Source organism: Rhinoderma darwinii, chromosome 3, assembly GCF_050947455.1.
Source record: "Rhinoderma darwinii isolate aRhiDar2 chromosome 3, aRhiDar2.hap1, whole genome shotgun sequence".
NCBI classification, from domain to species: Eukaryota; Metazoa; Chordata; class Amphibia; order Anura; family Rhinodermatidae; genus Rhinoderma; species Rhinoderma darwinii.
The window spans coordinates 403,223,598-403,240,593 of record NC_134689.1 but is presented as its reverse complement, the minus strand read 5'-3'; positions in this window follow the sequence as shown (position 1 = coordinate 403,240,593).

Sequence of the window (16,996 nt, the reverse complement as noted above, 5' to 3'; positions counted from 1 at the left end):
CACCACTAGAGGGAGCTGAGGAGATTACTGCATACTGATGTTTTTATGGAGTTTCATTTTAGCTCGTAAGATCCCTCTAGTGGTGACTGCAGGTAGGCAGAATATTAGCATCAACCTCTGTGTCTATGTAGAGGATTTTGAGATCTGTATCAGAAAACACAGAGCTCAGCCGCTGTAAAGTTGTAACAAAGGGATTTTCCAGTTTAGAAATAATTTTCATACACCAATATTAGGGAATTCTGAGATAATGGGGGGGGGGGGGTCCTCTGTTCAGGATCCAGGGTCCTCTTGGCCAGAGTGGAGAGATAGGAAATAGGGCTGTGGAAAATATTGAACCAAAGATAGCGCTGCTAACATCTAAGGATAGACATGAAGTGGTGAGGGTAAAGAGCTTTTAATATACAGACAACGCCTAATCCTGCACAACCCCTTTAAGTTCTGCCAGTCCATGAATCAGATGGGGAATGGAGACTGATTGAGAAGCCCGGGGCATTTTGAGCCACTAGACATCACAGTGTAGCCCAGGACTCGTCTATCCTCACCATAAGATTCCTGTTCCTACCCATTCAGGGGACATTCCAGTAGAAGTGAATAAAAAAAAGTTGTACAACTTGCTTGATCCCTATTAACTTTTACTCTAGAGCAACCGAGGGTTCTTAAAGGGTCAGTCCAGTCTTATGTAAATAAAGCTTAACTGTAACCAATGTTTAATGGCTGTACGTCTTAATTCATCACCATTTGCAATATCTCTACTTGCTGTCTGTAAATAGGAATATTCACTGTTTAAATCCAGAGGCTGATTACAGATTTAAATGTGTTAAAAAAAATAATTTATATCCTGAATTACATCCTGTATTATACTGCAGAGCTGCACTCACTCTTCTGCTGGTGGAGTCACTGTGTACATACATTACATTACTTATCCTGTACAGATCCTGAGTTACATCCTGTATTATATTCCAGAGCTGCACTCACTATTCTGCTGGTGGAGGCACTGTGTATATACATTACATTACTTATCCTGTACTGATCCTGAGTTACATCCTGTATCTCTTTATTTTATATAAATTTACAAAACATAAACTGAAAAACAAATACATAACTAATTCCATATAACCAAAAAGCCACAACCAAATTCTTATAAACAAATTTTCTTATATACATCTCTGTATATGAGAAGAGAAAACGATACCAGACCCGGCCACATACACCCCACTCTTATATACTTACATCTACACTTCATCCGAAACTAAACAATAACTAGAATATATACAAACATCATATAAACGTAATCCAAAGTACTAACAGAAAATCCCCCGACCCGCGTCACCCAAGGGCCTAAAGAAACAACATAATAATGATGATAATAATAAAACAACAACATAATAATAATAATAATAAAATAATAATAATAATAACCCAAAAAATCCAAAATATAATAATACTAATCCCAATTTTTTTTATTTTTTTATTTTTTTTTATCCTTTTTTTTTTTTTTTTTTATATATATATATTTTTTAATCACACTATACACATCCTGACTTTCCCTAACCTTACCCTTCTTACCTAAACTCCACCACCCCAGCCAGCATCTCGCCTCATGTCCTCTCACGTCCGCATAGTCCAGATGCTGGCCCCCACCACCACACCCAACACCCCAGCCCAGCCCCCCGCCCCATGTCCTCCCATGTCCGCATAGTCCGGGGCTGGGTCAGGCAAACCCCCCCCCCGACCCCCTCCCAACCTATCTATTAACCCCCTTAAGTCTATCCCTATTCTAACAACATTTCTACATTATAATACAATACACGTCACCAACCTGTCCAAATACCAAACCATATACAAAATACACCGTACCCGAAAGCACCAAGTTCGGTCGCTTGTAAACCTTTTTCCTGCCATTTCAATCCTAAACAAAACAAAAATCTTCCAGTGCTTACCTAGCCCATCACCAGATAGAGAGAAGGGAAAGCCCCCCCCAGCTCCCCCCCAGAGGCCAAGGTACCACGTCCACCGCTGCACCCTCCCTATCGCTTGCCCTATCTCCTTACCCTATTACTAGCCCTTTCTTGACCCTATTGAAAGCTGACCCTATGCTGACCCTCACCTTTCCCTTATTCCGAGTCCTATCGCTATATTTTTTATTGGTGCCTCAGCGGAACGCAGACCCCCACCTCCAGTTGAGCACCGGTGACGACTCCCCCTCCCTCATGAAGGCAGACACATTAAGGCACCCAAAAGGAAAAGCCCCTCCAAAGACGAGAGGCTTTGGATGCTCCCAATCTGCCAACCTCCAAAGAATGCACCTTCACCAGGTCACCCATGATATTGCTAACAACCTCATCCACTAGGAGGATTTTCTTCTGGGTAGAAACTAGACATCGTGCATTCCACATAAAGTGCCTGACCACTATACTGACTAGAAACAAGGTGCAATGGTCCCTACCACCGAGGTCTCCGAACACTCCATAGGCCCACCCAGCATAGGAGAGGCTGGTTAGGCCTGGCCAACCAATGGAGGCTCCCACCCTTTTGTATACCTCTGTATTGAAAGGGCAATGAAGCAGGAAATGCTCCATGCTTTCCAGCACTCCGCCACACTCCTCCCGGGGGCAATCCCGATCATCAGAGCTTCTGCACTTTAGATTGTCCCTCACATACAGTCTCCCATGGAAGCAACGCCAAGCCAGATCCCAAAACTTCTGGGGAATCCTCGCTGAATTTAAAAGTTTTAATCCCACCCCGAGGTCACTACTTGGGCAGTCTTTGAGCGCCAGGGGCTTCTGGAAGTGGGTCATCAGGACCCTCCTGTCAAGAAATTTTCTCGACATGGTCCTGATCTCCCACACCTCCAGACCCCACCGGCGAACAATCTTCAGCGCCAGGGTGGCATAAGCCGGGAGATGTCCGTGAGGTGTACGCAGGTCTTTCACTTGCCCTCCTCTCTCCCATTCCTGGAAGAAAGGCCGAAACCACCCCCTGCAGGAGGATATCCACCAAGGAGCCCTCTCTTGCCAGAGGTTTGCCAGGTTGATCTTAACAAAGGTGTTCACTAGGAACACCACCGGGTTAACCATACCTAACCCGCCTAGTGTCCTTGGTAGGTAAGTAACCTCCCTCTTGATTAGGTTGAGCCTGTTCCCCCATAACAGCTGGAAGAACAGGCTATAGACCCGAGTCCAGAGAGGTTCTGGCAAGATGCACACACTGCCCAGGTAAAGCAACATGGGCACCAGGTAGGCCTTGGCCAAGTGAACCCTTTCCCTCAGGGTTAAGGACCAACCCTTCCATTGGTCGACCTTCTGGGCAACTAGATTCAGCCTATCCTCCCAGTTCTTCTTGGGGTAATCACCCGGGCCAAATTCGACTCCTAAGATCTTAGCAGACCCCTGAGGCTCTGGAAGGGTGTCCGGGAGATCAAAACCAGGATATCCTCCTCCCAGCCAGAGACTTTTGCACTTATCCCGGTTGATCTTGGACCCAGATGCCAATGAGTAACGCTCCACTTCCGACATCACCCACTCTGCCTCCCCTCTCGAGGAGACAAAAATGGAGACGTCGTCTGCGTACGCAACCACCCTCTGAGTGGCCTCCGGCCCCTCCAGGCCGGCCCCGACTCCCGCCAATGGCCCACGATCGATCCTTTTAAGAAAAGGATCAATTGCGAACGCATATAGCAAAGGGCTCAAGGGACAACCCTGGCGGACACCAGACCCAACCTCAAAGGGGGTTCCAACCCAACCGTTCACCAGCGCAAAAGTCTCAGCCCCAGTGTATAAGGTCTGTAGCCAATTGACAAACCCCCCCGGTAGGCCGTACCTCAGAAGGACCGACCAGAGGTACTCGTGGTCCACCCGGTCAAAAGCCTTGGCCTGGTCCAAGGACAGGATGTACCCCTCCCACCGACCAGAATTTCCCTGCTCCACTGCCTCTCTGACACTGAGGACAGCACTAAATGTGCTGCGGCCTGGAACAGAGAAATGCTGGACCGGCGAAAGGAGCCGGGATGCAAACTTCACCAGCCGATTAAACAGCACCTTTGCGAGAACCTTTCTGTCCGTATTGAGCAGCGCTATGGGACGCCAATTCTCAATACGGGTCGAGTCTTTACCCTTCGATAAAACGATCAAGGCCGACCTCCTCATTGACATTGGCAAAGTACCCGAGGAAAGGCATTCATTAAACACCTCAGTCAAGAGGGGAACTAGGGTTCCTTTAAAAGTCTTATAAAACTCGGATGTTAAGCCATCCGGCCCTGGCGATTTTTTGAGGGCAAGCCCATCAATCGCCAATCCCACTTCCTCTTCCTTGATCGAATCTATCAAAACACTGAGAGAGGGGTCTACCCCTGGCTCAGGGATGGCATCAGCCAGGAAAGCCGACATCTCGTCTCGGTTTGGATCTTGCTTCCCCAAGAGGTGCGAGTAGAAGGATCTGACGACCTCCAAGATCCCTGATTTGGATCTCTTCAGAGATCCTGTACTATCAATCAGTCCTGTCACAACCTTACGACTCACTGACATCTTACAGTTCCTGTAGGGGTCGGGCGAGCGGTACCTCCCGAAATCCCTCTCAAGAACTAAAGATGTGTGCCTATCATACTGACACCTCCTGAGCAAAGCTTTCACCACGGAGATCTCCTCCCCACTACCCCCGGTTGAGACCAGATGTTCGAGTTTCCTCCTCAGTTCCTGATATAGGCGGTACCTACTCATGGACCTGAGGCTCGAGAGCCTGCGGAAAAATCCTGCCACCCGGACTTTAAACAACTCCCACCACTCAGACTTAGTACCACTGAGATCCAACAAAGGTACCTGGCTCTGAAGAAAATCCTCAAAGGCCTGTCTTATCTCCGCTTCTTCCAAGAGAGTAGAATTCAGCCTCCATATACCTCTTCCCATCTGGAGGGACTCTGCAATGTTCAAAGAGAAAATAATCATACAGTGATCGGAGAACTCCACCTCAACAACGGACACTGGTGAAGAGATGGCTTCCTCCTTCAAAAAAAACCTGTCTATCCTAGACCTACAACTACCTCTACGATAGGTGAAACCCGAGTGGCCTGGGGTATGCCTGATGTGGATATCCACCAGGCGAGCATCGCTAACTATATTTTTTAATGCTACACTATCGTAGGTCAATTTTTTATCTCCGGAACCTCCTCTATCTCGGGGTCTCATGACAGTATTGAAGTCCCCTCCAAAGATAACTTGTCGACCTGAAAAAAGGAAAGGCTTAATCCTCATGAAGAGACTTTTACGGTCCCATTTGCTCTGGGGTCCGTATATATTGATTAGTCTTAATTCCTGTCCCCTCATGAGGACATCTAAGATCAAGCACCTCCCCATTTCTAACTCAATCATCCGTCGGCATGTTACCGGTGCGGTGAAAAGGACCGCCACTCCGCTATAGGGCTCAGCCGCAAGAGACCAGTAGGAGGGCCCGCGTCGCCACTCCCTCCTAGATTTAACGACGTCTGCCAAAAGTGACAGCCTGGTCTCCTGCAAAAACAAAATGTCGGCTTCAACTCGGCCAAGAAAATCAAAGGCTGCAAATCTCGCCCTATCTGACTTAATGCTGGCAACGTTAATTGATGCCAGCGTCAACGGAATGGGTGCCGCCATCATGGATGTTTGAGTTAGACGGCTTTCTTCTTCCCACCCCCCCCTCTATCTGATGAGGACCCCCCTTCTTTGCCTCGCTTCTTGCAAACTGAGGAGTCCATACTCACCACCCTATTCCCATCTTCATCCCCAAGTTCCGGGTCAACCTCCCCCTCTGGGGGCAACGGCCCCTGCAGCAGGGGAGGCTCAACGACTCTAGGGTGCCCTACCATGCCCTCCCTCTTAGTATGAGAGGCTGGAATGTCCACGAGAGCATGGTATCGATCAGTAGAGCGCACCAGGGGGGTACAGGATTTACCTTCCTGGGCCAGGGCGGGGCCAGATGTATTTGGCCCTTGGGTTTTGCCCGGTGTCCCTTTTGCTGTAGGCTGAGTCCTCTCTTCCTCTCCCACACTTTCATAGTGGGAGGACTGAGAGTCCTCAGCCCTCTGCTCCCTTTGGATCCTCCTCATCTCCCCATTCAATTCGGCCTCCCCAGGGGCATCAGATTCAGGGGGGGCATCCAGATCCGAATCAGAGGTTGTCCCAGTTTCCTGGAGCGCCCTCCAAATCCTCTCCTTCCTTCGCTTCTCCGCCCTTCTCTGGCGAGAAGGGGGACCCTTCTTTGCATTCTTCCCTTGCCCCTGTGCCCCATCGTCCCTGCCCGCACCCTCACCCACGGAGGCCTCCCTCCTTTCATCCTCCGCAGGTTTGGAACAAGCATTGACAACAGAGCGAGGACACCGACTGAACGGGTGACCTAAGTCACCACACAGGTTGCACCGAATACGGTCACACGATGCGGCTAGATGACCAATCCCCCCACAATGAGCACACTTCTGCACCTTGCAGCCTGCACTCAAATGTGAGGGGTCGCCACACCGGTGACACAACTTCGGCTGCCCCTGGTAGAAGACAAGGATCCGATCTCTTCCCAGGAAAGCAGACGATGGTATGTGGGACACCGTCTGTCCCAGACGCTTTAATTTAACCATGAACGTCCAGGCCCCTGACCAGATGCCAAACTCATCCATGTTCTTCCGTGGCATCTCTACTACCTCTCCGTACCTTCCCAACCAGGTCATGATATCAATACAAGAGAGTGACTCATTACGGGTAAGAACGGTCACTCTCTTGGGACCACTTTGGCGAGAAATTGCTTGTGCAGCAAAGTCTCGCCAGCCAGGCTCGTCCTTCATCAGCTCGTAGTTCCCCCAGAAGACCTCAAGGCCCCCTAGGTGAACAAAGCTGATGTCAAACTCGACCGAGCCATGAGGATGTATCAAGGCAAAGATGTCACTCGCCTTGAAGCCCATCCCCAGCAGCAGCTCCACCACCCTCTTTCTGGGAGGGCACGCATCATTGCCACGCCACCGGAGACGGACCACATTCCTCCTGGCTACAGCCTGCCCGGCTGTTGGGAGCGACCACTGATCTCCTCGTTGCTCTCGGAAGGCATTTAGACCATATCTGTCTATCCAGAAAGACAGGTCCTTCTGCACTCCCCCTATGGTTAGGGTTTGCTTTCCCTCTCTTAAAGCGTCCAAGAGACGTTGTTGCAAGTTACCGTCCCCGGACCTTGAGGATGAAGATGGGTGGGCCCGCTGTCCCCCCGCTGCCACACCAGCATAAGACCTGCCGGATGTCACAGCAAGAGGAGCGCCAGGCCCATTGCCCCTGGTTGATACCCCATCCCCACCACCCACAGACACAGCACTCAACACCCCATTACCAGCAGACACTCCAGCAACTTTATTTGCAGACACCTGCATACCCCCAGCAGTTTCCACATCCACAGCCGCAACTTTTTCATTTAACCCACCAGGTCCCCCTGCAGTCATCCTTCTGGCCAGGCCTGGTTCTATGTTCTGTATTTTTGCTGTACATTTTGTGTGGGTAGACACTGCTTCAGTCTCCGCATCATCAGGCACCTTTGCAGGGACGCCACCAGATGTTATAAGCGGTGTCCCCGCTGTGCCCTCCGCCTCATTAACCTCCATCTGTTCTAAGTGCTGAACATTTTTGGGAAAGGGGCCACCGTCGCCCCCGACGCCAGCAGCCCCCTTCTCGCCTACACCACTTTTCAGCGATGCGGACGAAGGAGCCACTGACGTCACTGGAGCCGCCTCCGGCGCCGGACCACTCCCCCCTCCCACAGAGGAGTGGCCAACAGAGCCGGAGCCCCCTCTGTGACCGCCCTTGTCCGGAACGTCTGACGGCTTTACTGCGACACCGACAGACTTCCGACTTTCAGACACCACATCCGGTTTCTGGTTTACCCGTTCTCCCGACCCCTGACTCGCATCAAAGACCAATTTCCCGGGCTCGCCATTCACCGGACACGGGGACACACCCCCTGGCGTCACCAGGCCACCAGTACCGCCCCCTTTGCAGGGGTTGGCGTCCGGCGCCATTTTGACCACCACGTGTTCTAATGCCGGACCCGTAACACTCTCCCCGCATTCCCGCTCCAGCCCCACTGCAGAGGCTTGAGCTGGGGGTCTTGCGGGACCTGCGCTCTGATCCTGACTTTCATCTGGCTCAGAGCACAGGAAGGATCTTGCTGTATACACCAGTTTAAATGAACCTTTAGCAGATTTTTTTTCCTTTTCCTTTTTTTTCTTCTTAAATTTTTTTTTCTTTTGCTCTTCCTCCTCTGCGGGTAACTCCGTACCGAAACAAAATCCCTGGAAGGATACCGGCGACTCCACATTACGGATCTGTGTAAGTAATCCTGGAGGCCGCTCACTGTCAGTTTCAAAGCACTCTTGATTTCTCCCAGCTGTGAGTCCACCCTCCTCCTCCTCACTGCTCCTGGGTGCCTCAGAATCTGTGCCTTCACTGGACTTTACATTTCCATGCTCCATTTTCTCCCCCACATTTTCCTTTGCTGTGTCTTCCTCCATACTTTCTATTTTTATAGGTGCTGCCATCTCGGCAAACCTCTCTTCGTTTTTTAACTTTTCTCCAAACACCCCTCCGCCTGCCAAAATCTCCTCACGTCTCTCTTCCACTTCTTTTATTTCCTCCAACAAGGATTTCACATTTAAACGGTATCGGGACCTCTTACCTCCTGTGCATTTTGCAGCCCTTCCTCTGGCGACCGCCAAGTCCGCACGGAGCCGTTGCAGCGACTTCCTGAGGTCCCGATACTCCTCCAACCGCATAGCCAGATGGGAGCTGAAGTTCTCCACCGTCTCTCCGGTCCTCAGCTGTCCCCATTCCTCCACACGACCGTCATCTAAATGTCCGGACGGTGCTGGTCCTTCTCCAGACGACAACACCTCGATCACCCTGCCGGACCGCGTCTCCATACCCTTATCCAGGGTTCCAGCCTCAGGGGGAGCCAGGACAGCCTTGCCCCGAGATGATCTCCTCACCCCCGCGACTGTTTGCATATTCCCAGCCAGCTGGGATGACCCTCTACCCCCCGCTGGCATGCTCCGGGAGGTAGAGGTCTGAGGCTCCATCCTAGGATGGAACCCCCCTCAGGGTACTTTCCAAGCCCAGGCAGATGGTATGAGGCCTGGGCAGATAGGATAAGGAAAGTCCCTGGATCCAAGGCCTGCACGGAAGTCTCAGCAGCTCTCTCCACACGTCCTACTCCACCCACTCCAGAGCTGCACTGACTATTCTGCTGGTGGAGTCACTGTGTACACACATTACATGACTTATCCTGTACTGATCCAGAGTTACATCCTGTATTATATTCCAGAGCTGCACTCACTATTCTGCTGGTGGAGTCACTGTGTACATACATTACATTACTTATCCTGTACTGATCCTGAGTTACATCCTGTATTATACTCCAGAGCTGCACTCAGTATTCTGCTGGTGGAGTCACTGTGTACATACATTACATTACTTATCCTGTACTGATCCTGAGTTACATCCTGTATTATACTCCAGAGCTGCACTCACTATTCTGCTGGTGGAGTCACTGTGTACATACATTACATTACTTATCCTGTAATGATCCTGAGTTATATCCTGTATTATATTCCAGAGCTGCACTCACTATTCTGCTGGTGGAGTCACTTTGTATATACATTACATTACTTATCCTGTACTGATACAGAGTAACATCCTGTATTATACTCCAGAGCTGCACTCACTATTCTTCTGGTGGAGTCACTGTGTACATACATTACATTACTTATCCTGTACTGATCCTAAGTTACATCCTGTATTATACTCCAGAGCTGCACTCACTATTCTGCTGGTGGAGTCACTGTGTACATACTTTACATTACTTATCCTGTAATGATCCTGAGTTACAGACTGTATTATACTCCAGAGCTGCACTCACTCTTCTGCTGGTGGAGTCACTGTGTACATACATTACATTACTTATCCTGTACTGATCCTGAGTTACATCCTGTATTATACTCCAGCGCTGCACTCACTATTCTGCTGGTGGAGTCACTGTGTACATACATTACATTACTTATCCTGTACTGATCCTGAGTTACATCCTGTATTATACTCCAGAGCTGCACTCACTATTCTGCTGGTGGAGTCACTGTGTACATACATTACATTACTTATCCTGTAATGATCCTGAGTTACAGACTGTATTATACTCCAGAGCTGCACTCACTATTCTGCTGGTGGAGTCACTGTGTACATACATTACTTTACTTATCCTGTACTGATCCAGAGTAACATCCTGTATCTCTTTATTTTATATAAATTTACAAAACATAAACTGAAAAACAAATACATAACTAATTCCATATAACCAAAAAGTCACAACCCAATTCTTATAAACAAATTTTCTTATATACATCTCTGTATATGAGAAGAGAAAACGATACCAGACCCGGCCACATACACCCCACTCTTATATACTTACATCTACACTTCATCCGAAACTAAACAATAACTAGAATATATACAAACATCATATAAACGTAATCCAAAGTACCAACAGAAAATCCCCCGACCCGCGTCAACCAAGGGCCTAAAGAAACAACATAATAATGATGATAATAATAATAAAACAACAACATAATAATAATAAAATAATAATAATAATAACCCCAAAAATCAAAAATATAATAATACTAATCCCAATTTTTTTTTTTTTTTTATCCTTTTTTTTTTTTTTTATATATATATATTTTTTAATCACACTATACACATCCTGACTTTCCCTAACCTTACCCTTCTTACCTAAACTCCACCACCCCAGCCAGCATCTCGCCTCATGTCCTCTCACGTCCGCATAGTCCAGATGCTGGCCCCCACCACCACACCCAACACCCCAGCCCAGCCCCCCGCCCCATGTCCTCCCATGTCCGCATAGTCCGGGGCTGGGTCAGGCAAACCCCCCCCGACCCCCTCCCAACCTATCTATTAACCCCCTTAAGTCTATCCCTATTCTAACAACATTTCTACATTATAATACAATACACGTCACCAACCTGTCCAAATACCAAACCATATACAAAATACACCGTACCCGAAAGCACCAAGTTCGGTCGCTTGTAAACCTTTTTCCTGCCATTTCAATCCTAAACAAAACAAAAATCTTCCAGTGCTTACCTAGCCCATCACCAGATAGAGAGAAGGGAAAGCCCCCCCCAGCTCCCCCCCAGAGGCCAAGGTACCACGTCCACCGCTGCACCCTCCCTATCGCTTGCCCTATCTCCTTACCCTATTACTAACCCTTTCTTGACCCTATTGAAAGCTGACCCTATGCTGACCCTCACCTTTCCCTTATTCCGAGTCCTATCGCTATATTTTTTATTGGTGCCTCAGCGGAACGCAGACCCCCACCTCCAGTTGAGCACCGGTGACGACTCCCCCTCCCTCATGAAGGCAGACACATTAAGGCACCCAAAAGGAAAAGCCCCTCCAAAGACGAGAGGCTTTGGATGCTCCCAATCTGCCAACCTACAAAGAATGCACCTTCACCAGGTCACCCATGATATTGCTAACAACCTCATCCACTAGGAGGATTTTCTTCTGGGTAGAAACTAGACATCGTGCATTCCACATAAAGTGCCTGACCACTATACTGACTAGAAACAAGGTGCAATGGTCCCTACCACCGAGGTCTCCGAACACTCCATAGGCCCACCCAGCATAGGAGAGGCTGGTTAGGCCTGGCCAACCAATGGAGGCTCCCACCCTTTTGTATACCTCTGTATTGAAAGGGCAATGAAGCAGGAAATGCTCCATGCTTTCCAGCACTCCGCCACACTCCTCCCGGGGGCAATCCCGATCATCAGAGCTTCTGCACTTTAGATTGTCCCTCACATACAGTCTCCCATGGAAGCAACGCCAAGCCAGATCCCAAAACTTCTGGGGAATCCTCGCTGAATTTAAAAGTTTTAATCCCACCCCGAGGTCACTACTTGGGCAGTCTTTGAGCGCCAGGGGCTTCTGGAAGTGGGTCATCAGGACCCTCCTGTCAAGAAATTTTCTCGACATGGTCCTGATCTCCCACACCTCCAGACCCCACCGGCGAACAATCTTCAGCGCCAGGGTGGCATAAGCCGGGAGATGTCCGTGAGGTGTACGCAGGTCTTTCACTTGCCCTCCTCTCTCCCATTCCTGGAAGAAAGGCCGAAACCACCCCCTGCAGGAGGATATCCACCAAGGAGCCCTCTCTTGCCAGAGGTTTGCCAGGTTGATCTTAACAAAGGTGTTCACTAGGAACACCACCGGGTTAACCATACCTAACCCGCCTAGTGTCCTTGGTAGGTAAGTAACCTCCCTCTTGATTAGGTTGAGCCTGTTCCCCCATAACAGCTGGAAGAACAGGCTATAGACCCGAGTCCAGAGAGGTTCTGGCAAGATGCACACACTGCCCAGGTAAAGCAACATGGGCACCAGGTAGGCCTTGGCCAAGTGAACCCTTTCCCTCAGGGTTAAGGACCAACCCTTCCATTGGTCGACCTTCTGGGCAACTAGATTCAGCCTATCCTCCCAGTTCTTCTTGGGGTAATCACCCGGGCCAAATTCGACTCCTAAGATCTTAGCAGACCCCTGAGGCTCTGGAAGGGTGTCCGGGAGATCAAAACCAGGATCTCCTCCTCCCAGCCAGAGACTTTTGCACTTATCCCGGTTGATCTTGGACCCAGATGCCAATGAGTAACGCTCCACTTCCGACATCACCCACTCTGCCTCCCCTCTCGAGGAGACAAAAATGGAGACGTCGTCTGCGTACGCAACCACCCTCTGAGTGGCCTCCGGCCCCTCCAGGCCGGCCCCGACTCCCGCCAATGGCCCACGATCGATCCTTTTAAGAAAAGGATCAATTGCGAACGCATATAGCAAAGGGCTCAAGGGACAACCCTGGCGGACACCAGACCCAACCTCAAAGGGGGTTCCAACCCAACCGTTCACCAGCGCAAAAGTCTCAGCCCCAGTGTATAAGGTCTGTAGCCAATTGACAAACCCCCCCGGTAGGCCGTACCTCAGAAGGACCGACCAGAGGTACTCGTGGTCCACCCGGTCAAAAGCCTTGGCCTGGTCCAAGGACAGGATGTACCCCTCCCACCGACCAGAATTTCCCTGCTCCACTGCCTCTCTGACACTGAGGACAGCACTAAATGTGCTGCGGCCTGGAACAGAGCAATGCTGGACCGGCGAAAGGAGCCGGGATGCAAACTTCACCAGCCGATTAAACAGCACCTTTGCGAGAACCTTTCTGTCCGTATTGAGCAGCGCTATGGGACGCCAATTCTCAATACGGGTCGAGTCTTTACCCTTCGATAAAACGATCAAGGCCGACCTCCTCATTGACATTGGCAAAGTACCCGAGGAAAGGCACTCATTAAACACCTCAGTCAAGAGGGGAACTAGGGTTCCTTTAAAAGTCTTATAAAACTCGGATGTTAAGCCATCCGGCCCTGGCGATTTTTTGAGGGCAAGCCCATCAATCGCCAATCCCACTTCCTCTTCCTTGATCGAATCTATCAAAACACCGAGAGAGGGGTCTACCCCTGGCTCAGGGATGGTTTCAGCCAGGAAAGCCGACATCTCGTCTCGGTTTGGATCTTGCTTCCCCAAGAGGTGCGAGTAGAAGGATCTGACGACCTCCAAGATCCCTGATTTGGATCTCTTCAGAGATCCTGTACTATCAATCAGTCCTGTCACAACCTTACGACTCACTGACATCTTACAGTTCCTGTAGGGGTCGGGCGAGCGGTACCTCCCGAAATCCCTCTCAAGAACTAAAGATGTGTGCCTATCATACTGACACCTCCTGAGCAAAGCTTTCACCACGGAGATCTCCTCCCTACTACCCCCGGTTGAGACCAGATGTTCGAGTTTCCTCCTCAGTTCCTGATATAGGCGGTACCTACTCATGGACCTGAGGCTCGAGAGCCTGCGGAAAAATCCTGCCACCCGGACTTTAAACAACTCCCACCACTCAGACTTAGTACCACTGAGATCCAACAAAGGTACCTGGCTCTGAAGAAAATCCTCAAAGGCCTGTCTTATCTCCGCTTCTTCCAAGAGAGTAGAATTCAGCCTCCATATACCTCTTCCCATCTGGAGGGACTCTGCAATGTTCAAAGAGAAAATAATCATACAGTGATCGGAGAACTCCACCTCAACAACGGACACTGGTGAAGAGATGGCTTCCTCCTTCAAAAAAAACCTGTCTATCCTAGACCTACAACTACCTCTACGATAGGTGAAACCCGAGTGGCCTGGGGTATGCCTGATGTGGATATCCACCAGGCGAGCATCGCTAACTATATTTTTTAATGCTACACTATCGTAGGTCAATTTTTTATCTCCGGAACCTCCTCTATCTCGGGGTCTCATGACAGTATTGAAGTCCCCTCCAAAGATAACTTGTCGACCTGAAAAAAGGAAAGGCTTAATCCTCATGAAGAGACTTTTACGGTCCCATTTGCTCTGGGGTCCGTATATATTGATTAGTCTTAATTCCTGTCCCCTCATGAGGACATCTAAGATCAAGCACCTCCCCATTTCTAACTCAATCATCCATCGGCATGTTACCGGTGCGGTGAAAAGGACCGCCACTCCGCTATAGGGCTCAGCCGCAAGAGACCAGTAGGAGGGCCCGCGTCGCCACTCCCTCCTAGATTTAACGACGTCTGCCAAAAGTGACAGCCTGGTCTCCTGCAAAAACAAAATGTCGGCTTCAACTCGGCCAAGAAAATCAAAGGCTGCAAATCTCGCCCTATCTGACTTAATGCTGGCAACGTTAATTGATGCCAGCGTCAACGGAGTGGGTGCCGCCATCATGGATGTTTGAGTTAGACGGCTTTCTTCTTCCCACCCCCCCCTCTATCTGATGAGGACCCCCCTTCTTTGCCTCGCTTCTTGCAAACTGAGGAGTCCATATTCACCACCCTATTCCCATCTTCATCCCCAAGTACCGGGTCAACCTCCCCCTCTGGGGGCAACGGCCCCTGCAGCAGGGGAGGCTCAACGACTCTAGGGTGCCCTACCATGCCCTCCCTCTTAGTATGAGAGGCTGGAATGTCCACGAGAGCATGGTATCGATCAGTAGAGCGCACCAGGGGGGTACAGGATTTACCTTCCTGGGCCAGGGCGGGGCCAGATGTATTTGGCCCTTGGGTTTTGCCCGGTGTCCCTTTTGCTGTAGGCTGAGTCCTCTCTTCCTCTCCCACACTTTCATAGTGGGAGGACTGAGAGTCCTCAGCCCTCTGCTCCCTTTGGATCCTCCTCATCTCCCCATTCAATTCGGCCTCCCCAGGGGCATCAGATTCAGGGGGGGCATCCAGATCCGAATCAGAGGTTGTCCCAGTTTCCTGGAGCGCCCTCCAAATCCTCTCCTTCCTTCGCTTCTCCGCCCTTCTCTGGCGAGAAGGGGGACCCTTCTTTGCATTCTTCCCTTGCCCCTGTGCCCCATCGTCCCTGCCCGCACCCTCACCCACGGAGGCCTCCCTCCTTTCATCCTCCGCAGGTTTGGAACAAGCATTGACAACAGAGCGAGGACACCGACTGAACGGGTGACCTAAGTCACCACACAGGTTGCACCGAATACGGTCACACGATGCGGCTAGATGACCAATCCCCCCACAATGAGCACACTTCTGCACCTTGCAGCCTGCACTCAAATGTGAGGGGTCGCCACACCGGTGACACAACTTCGGCTGCCCCTGGTAGAAGACAAGGATCCGATCTCTTCCCAGGAAAGCAGACGATGGTATGTGGGACACCGTCTGTCCCAGACGCTTTAATTTAACCATGAACGTCCAGGCCCCTGACCAGATGCCAAACTCATCCATGTTCTTCCGTGGCATCTCTACTACCTCTCCGTACCTTCCCAACCAGGTCATGATATCAATACAAGAGAGTGACTCATTACGGGTAAGAACGGTCACTCTCTTGGGACCACTTTGGCGAGAAATTGCTTGTGCAGCAAAGTCTCGCCAGCCAGGCTCGTCCTTCATCAGCTCGTAGTTCCCCCAGAAGACCTCAAGGCCCCCTAGGTGAACAAAGCTGATGTCAAACTCGACCGAGCCATGAGGATGTATCAAGGCAAAGATGTCACTCGCCTTGAAGCCCATCCCCAGCAGCAGCTCCACCACCCTCTTTCTGGGAGGGCACGCATCATTGCCACGCCACCGGAGACGGACCACATTCCTCCTGGCTACAGCCTGCCCGGCTGTTGGGAGCGACCACTGATCTCCTCGTTGCTCTCGGAAGGCATTTAGACCATATCTGTCTATCCAGAAAGACAGGTCCTTCTGCACTCCCCCTATGGTTAGGGTTTGCTTTCCCTCTCTTAAAGCGTCCAAGAGACGTTGTTGCAAGTTACCGTCCCCGGACCTTGAGGATGAAGATGGGTGGGCCCGCTGTCCCCCCGCTGCCACACCAGCATAAGACCTGCCGGATGTCACAGCAAGAGGAGCGCCAGGCCCATTGCCCCTGGTTGATACCCCATCCCCACCACCCACCACCTCACCACCTACAGACACAGCACTCAACACCCCATTACCAGCAGACACTCCAGCAACTTTATTTACAGACACCTGCATACCCCCAGCAGTTCCCACATCCACAGCCGCAACTTTTTTATTTAACCCACCAGGTCCCCCTGCAGTCATCCTTCTGGCCAGGCCTGGTCCTATGTTATGTATTTTTCCTGTACATTTTGTGTGGGTAGACACTGCTTCAGTCTCCGCATCATCAGGCACCTTTGCAGGGACGCCACCAGATGTTATAAGCGGTGTCCCCGCTGTGCCCTCCGCCTCATTAACCTCCATCTTTTCTATGTGCGGAACATTTTTGGGAAAGGGGCCACCGCCGCCCCCGACGCCAGCAGCCCCCTTCTCGCCTACACCACTTTTCAGTGATGCGGACGAAGGAGCCACTGATGTCACTGGAGCCGCCTCCGGCGCCGGACCACTCCCCCCTCCCACAGAGGAGTGGCC